The following is a 6469-nucleotide window of genomic DNA, read 5'->3' as shown; positions in this document are numbered from 1 at the left end:
ATATATTGATGTCAGATTTAAAGAATAGATAAAAGAAGGAGCAGAGATGGTACATGTGTCATCATCCAGATTTAGACTACGGGGGGGGGGGGGGGGGGGGGGAGTTATCAGCTAATGCTTGAAGGCTTAGTTCACAAATAATTTAATAATATATTAACTGATACTGATACTCACTAATTTTTAGCCTGAGAGAATCCATATTGGCGAATCATTAAAAAACAAAAACAAACAAGTGTGTGTGTGTGTGTGTGTGTGTGTGAGTGTGTGTGTGTGTGTGTGTGTGTGTTTGTTATTGAGCAGGCCTGTAAATATGACATTTTCATTGTGATATTAAATATTTTACCTTGGAAGCCTGTGGGGATGGATTTGCTTTTTGACACGCTTTTACTTTGTAAACTGTAAAATGTGCATTATTGCTACAGATTACAGAGTGTCCTAAATGATATACAGCCATATTTATTCTTGCTATTTTTAGTGCAGTGCACAAGTGTACTCACAGTACTCAGAACACTTGCATGAAGTGCGCTACCTACATTGTTAAGTATGGAACATATGCCGGAAGGCATATACTGAGGGCAGGGATAGCTCAGTAAGTAGAGTGGTGGCCCCTATGATCAGAAGGTCTGGGGTTTGAAGCCACTGAACGGCTACCCTGAGGTACCCCTGAGCAAGGTACCATCCCTATACACTGCTCCCCGGGTGCCCAATGGCTGCCCACTGCTTCACTGGGTGAATGGGTTAAATGCAGAGAGGAATTTCCCCACGGCGCTCAATAAGTTATACATTATTATTACTTCTATGGCAGCTTTGTAGGGAGAGATCACCAACCAATTTTCAGCCAGGAGATGTTGGATGATGGATAATTCTATTTAGCTAGTAGAGACAGAGACATGACAACTTGTAACAGTTTTCAAAATGAAGTACATACCACAGTTATCACAGTTAAACTTTACTGATATAATAGCTGGTAACTGCCCAACAAAATTCCAAAAAAACACAAGTGTTACATCCTGATCTAGGGGTACCGGAATGCAAAATAAGGGTTTTGTAAGGTTTATATTGTGGATTGTCATTTATGCTTGGAAATATATACTCATATATCCTCAGAGTTTAATAATCGATTGCATAATGATAGAGGTCTGATCCTTAGCAGTCTGCAAAGACTCTGTGTGCCTTCCAGAGTGTTCTGGCATACACACACATCCTAGGGTCATGAGAGAGGTCGTACCTTCTCTTACTGATTTATGGTACAGGAGGACTCCTACTCTGTATCTGCTTAAGTATAAGAGCCCTTTGTTTAGGTGGACCGCTGGGCTCCTAGCACCAGCTTTGGGGAGTCGTTCACAGGGTCACATCTTGACACACACACACACACACACGCATGCCTATACGTACACACAGACAAGGTACTCTTTGTTCACATGTATGCCTGTGTAAGACGTCATATGTTAATGAACTTATGCATAATCATGTAACCACAATAAAGAGCAGTGTTAGGGGGAAGCTGGCTGAGAGCGACTGGGGTTCGAGCGGAAGGAACGGCGCTCGTCACAGTTCTCTCCCTCGTGCACGAGATCAGACAAAGAGCTCTGCTTGGTGTCCAATTCTTTTTGCTGTTGTAGTGTTGTGCTAGACAGACCCATCAGGTTTAAAGGAAAGTGACCCCACCCTAGTCCCCAAAACCATACCCTGGTTTACAGGTGAAAGGTGGTTTTATCTTGTCTAAACTGAAAGCTCAGCTCCGGGGTGAACAAAGGCCAAACTAACAAACAAAACAAGCTTATTCGAAAAGGGAGGTGCTATCTAAACCCTGAAAACAAAAAACAAACAAAAGACAGGTGCTACCCTTAACTCCCTAACTCAATAAACAAGAGAAAGTGCAGAAAATAATAAGGCATTTCACCCCGTCAGCTTCAGCACCTATTTACACATAAAAAGTAATCTGTTTACAAAGCTCAACAATCCTCGGGAAAACACACGCACAAATGTCCCTGAGGGTTTGGTGGCCAACAACGGGTCTGCTGCTGCTGTTAGTTGCTGCCAGAGAGACAACTGGTCTAGAGGGTTTTTCAAGACAGCCACTTAATCAGGAGACCAACCAGTCGCCAGCTCTCCAATCAGAAAGGACCTGCAGACTCTTAAAGATACAGAACACAGAACAAAAAAACAGCCAACAGGATTCAGATTATGGCCGGGGCCGTAACAACAAGTTTGAATTTATTTCAAAGTAAAGTACATGTACAGTTTCAAATATATACAAATGTATACTGTTAAGGTTCAAATATTGAGGAAGGAGAGTACAAACAACCATGGTCCAAGAGCTTGGTCAAACAATTGATTTTAATGAAAAACACACGTGGGAAGACCAGCTCCGTTCGCAGACGACGCTGATCTCCGACTTAATCAAAGCATAAACAGATATTTTATACCATCAGGGCTTAAATTTAATGACGCCCCTTCATGCGTCATCAGATACAATATATGCATACGTCAATTCAAAACCACAATGACTTTTAACACAGTTTGAAAAGGAACATTGTCTATCTTCATGGCAGATGTTGTCACGGGCTGCGATGGCAGACCGTGGAGTGACAGTGAAAGCAGGGCCCAAACGCGAGACTCTAAGTGAAGGACAGTGGATTTATTTACAGGAGGTGAAAAACACACAACTATATACAAAATCCCAGCACTGTGGTCCCGTGGTGATTCTCCCTGAATCCCACACAGTGCAGATGTCCGTGAGAAGTGAAAGGTGGCGACTCCAAAAAACTCCAATTCCCACACCGTGACTTTAGAGGCGTACTCCGCTCCCGATTCCTGGTAACACAAAAGGCAGAGGGTTAGCAGGGGATCTGTTCGGAGGTTACGTAAAAGCTCACGGCAGTACTGACGAGTTCTGACTCAAGGATCCAGCGTCGGCCTCAGCTCAGCTGCAGTCCTAAATGCCGTTCCTAGACGAGCGCAATCTGCTGCAGCTGGCAGAGGACGATGAGCGGCAGGTGCGGCTGTCTCTCGAGTAGACCACTTCCGGGTTCGCAGTCTCCTCAGCGAACCCACACCTCCGGAAGCTCACACAGACACATGGAGAGACGGAGAGCAAACCAATACAACACACGGAAAACATAAACATAAACATACACTGAAAATGCCTGAGCCCTGGGTCCCTAGACCCAGGCCATGACAGTACCCCCCCTCTAAGGGTCGGCTCCCGACGACCCAAAAGAAACCAAACACAAAACAAAAAAAACCACAGCACAACCAACCCCGGGCGGGCGGTGGGGGACCTGGACGGAGGGCCCCAAAACCCCAGTTCAAAAGTCCAACCACTGCCATGGCGGCAGCAACAGTTCCTGCGGCCTACCCAGCGGGCCGCAAAACAGGCAAAACCCGCTACGGTTCAGGCAGTGGTGGGGAAAACAGTTCTGGCGGCCTACCTCCACCCCCGTGATGGAAGCAGAATGCTTCAGGCGGCCTGCCACGGATCCGGTGGCGACGGCGTTGCAGCTCCGGCGGGCGGCCACGGGTCCAGTGGCGACGGCGTTGCTGCCCCCGCCTCAGCACCACCCACGATTCCCGATGTCTGCTGGACGTGGCGGCCGGTCTGCTGGACGTGGCGGCCGGGCTGCGGGACGTGGCGGCCGGGCTGCGGGACGTGGCGGCCCCTCCGGCACGCCGACCTCCAGCTCTGGCTCAGCGGATCCCTCCGGACCTCCGAGCTCCTCTGGTGGCAGCGCGGGCTCACCAGGCTCGCTGAGCTCCTCTGCTGGCAATGCCGGTCCCTCCGGCTCGTTGAGGTTCGCCAGCAGCGGTGCGGGGTCCTCAGTGGGTGGCTCGCTGAGCTGCTCCGGCTCACTGTGCTCCTCCGGCATTAGCTCGCTGAGCTCTACAGCTGGTGACGCGGGCTCCTCCCGCTCGCTGAGCTCCTGCTCGGGCTTGCTGAGCTCCTCCGGCTCGCTGGGTTCCACAGCTGGCGACGCGGGCTCCTCCGGCTCGCTGAGCTCCCGCTCGGGCATGCTGAGCTCCTCCGGCTCGCTGAGCTCCTCAGCTGGCGACGCGGGCTCCTCCGGCTCGCTGAGCTCCCGCTCGGGCATGCTGAGCTCCCGCTCGGGAATGCTGAGCTCCTCCGGCTCGCTGAGCTCCTCAGCTGGCGACGCGGGCTCCTCCGGCTCGCTGAGCTCCCGCTCGGGCATGCTGAGCTCCTCCGGCTCGCTGAGCTCCTCAGCTGGCGACGCGGGCTCCTCCCGCTTGCTGAGCTCCTGCTCGGGCTTGCTGAGCTCCTCCGGCTCGCTGGGCTCCACAGCTGGCGACGCGGGCTCCTCCGGCTCGCTGAGCTCCCGCTCGGGCATGCTGAGCTCCTCCCGCTCGCTGAGCTCCGGCTCGGGCAGAGCGAGCTCCGGCTCCGGCTCCCGCTCAATGAGCTCCGGCTCCCGCTCGATGAGCTCCAGCTCCCGCTCAATGAGCTCCGGCTCGGGCAGAGCGAGCTCCTCCCGCTCGCTGGGCTCCGGCTCCCGCTCGATGAGCTCCGGCTCCCGCTCGATGAGCTCCTGCTCGGGCTTGCTGAGCTCCTCCGGCTCGCTGGGCTCCACAGCTGGCGACGCGGGCTCCTCCGGCTCGCTGAGCTCCCGCTCGGGCATGCTGAGCTCCTCCCGCTCGCTGAGCTCCGGCTCGGGCAGAGCGAGCTCCGGCTCCGGCTCCCGCTCAATGAGCTCCGGCTCCCGCTCGATGAGCTCCAGCTCCCGCTCAATGAGCTCCGGCTCGGGCAGAGCGAGCTCCTCCCGCTCGCTGGGCTCCGGCTCCCGCTCGATGAGCTCCGGCTCCCGCTCGATGAGCTCCGGCTCGGGCAGAGCGAGATCCTCCCGCTCGCTGGGCTCCGGCTCCCGCTCAATGAGCTCCGGCTCCCGCTCGATGAGCTCCGGCTCGGGCAGAGCGAGCTCCTCCCGCTCGATGAGCTCCTCCCGCTCGCTGGGCTCCTGCTCCGGCTCGCAGGGCTCCACAGCCGGCCGTGCGGGCACCTCCGGCCGCGCTTCAGCCACAGATGGATGATCCGGAGGCGAAGATGGTGATGCGGTGTACGCAGGCGGGGAAGGTGAAGGTAGAGCCGGTGAAGAAGATGGCTGAGGGGTGACTACATGCGGATGAGATGACGGCGCTACATCCGCAGACGGTGAAGCCGGTGAAGCTAGTCGTACTGTAGGCCGGCTTGCAGCAGCGTCAGCGGTGTCACCATCCACTGAAAACAAAAAAGCAGATGGGGTGAGAAATGAAAAAGTGTCCTTATTACTCACCACAGCTGGTTCTTGAGATGTCCGGGAGGGCGGCTGCGGTGAGGAACGCCGGCGGCGCGAACGTCGTTTCCATGTAGACGTCGGGGCCGGCGTCTCAGGCTGTGAATCCACCAGCTGTCCGGGCCGGTGAGCAGCCTGAGGAGGAGAGTGGAGGTGGAGGGTGGAAAGCAGGAAGTCCAGGACTACTGAATTAAGGGAGTCCACCAACCAGGGGAATTCAAACAGCATCCCCTGCAGCCGCCTCTCCACGGCGCGACGCAACCCCTCCGCGGGCTTCTCCCACCACAACTCACACATGCAGTAAACCTTGTCCATAACCTCCCCCCTGAGCCTCTCCTCAGAGACCGCTGGGTCCATACGTGGCGCGGTAAACTGAGCTGAAGGTGGCCGCTGATCGGCCAACCGAACTGAAGATGGCTGCTGATCAGCTAACCGAACTGAAGGTGGCTGCTGATCAGCTGACTGAACAAACATAGCCCCAGAATAAAGAGTTCTAGACGAAACAGTCTTGAGTCCTGGATTTGAAAGAACGTCAGGCGCACAATCTTCTGAACCTATGGGAGAATAATCGCTCTTAAAACGAAAACTTCTATTTTCCCAAACCGGAGAAACACGAGCTGTAGTGTTCATGAAGCTGGCGGAACGTGACGAGGGCGGATTTTGATGTGGCTGCTCCTGCAGTGATGTGGGAGCGCTGGGTGTGTCGGGTGGCATGAGAATAATCCCTAGCATCTTATAGAATGCCTGAGCGGGCATAAGCTGATTGCTGTCTGGCTCATAGTAATCCTCCCGGGACCGGCTAGGGCGTTCTCTGCGAGACCGAGGCGTCCGCGGAGAGGAAGCAGACGAGTGGGCCGAAGGGTAGGCTGCCAGCGAGGAACGGCAGCACGGAGGCCCTCCAAGCACTAGTCGGGTCCCGTCAAAACGGGAGCTGCGCTTCCGCGGTGAGTCCGCTGGGTCCATAGTGGCTGGATCCTTCTGTCACGGGCTGCGATGGCAGACCGTGGAGTGACAGTGAAAGCAGGGCCCAAACTCTAAGTGACTCTAAGTGAAGGACAGTGGATTTATTTACAGGAGGTGAAAAACACACAACTATATACAAAATCCCAGCACTGTGGTCCCGTGGTGATTCTCCCTGAATCCCACACAGTGCAGATGTCCGTGAGAAGTGAAAGGTGGCGACT

At 54.4% G+C, this 6469-nt stretch overlaps 1 pseudogene; it reads right to left on the bottom strand.

Annotated features, from left to right (window-relative positions):
* Positions 1–3390: 3390 nt before the first annotated feature.
* LOC146701096 (uncharacterized) lies at positions 3391–6248 on the bottom strand (annotated as a pseudogene).
* Between the last annotated feature and the right edge of the window lie 221 nt (positions 6249–6469).

The sequence above is a fragment of the Copadichromis virginalis genome, linkage group LG9 (assembly GCF_057382275.1).
Source record: "Copadichromis virginalis isolate Kocher_CV1m ecotype Utaka linkage group LG9, C_Virginalis_male_GT1.1, whole genome shotgun sequence".
In the NCBI taxonomy this organism is placed as follows: Eukaryota; Metazoa; Chordata; class Actinopteri; order Cichliformes; family Cichlidae; genus Copadichromis; species Copadichromis virginalis.
Note: the sequence above shows the minus strand (reverse complement) of the source record. Positions and strands in the feature narration are given on the sequence as shown.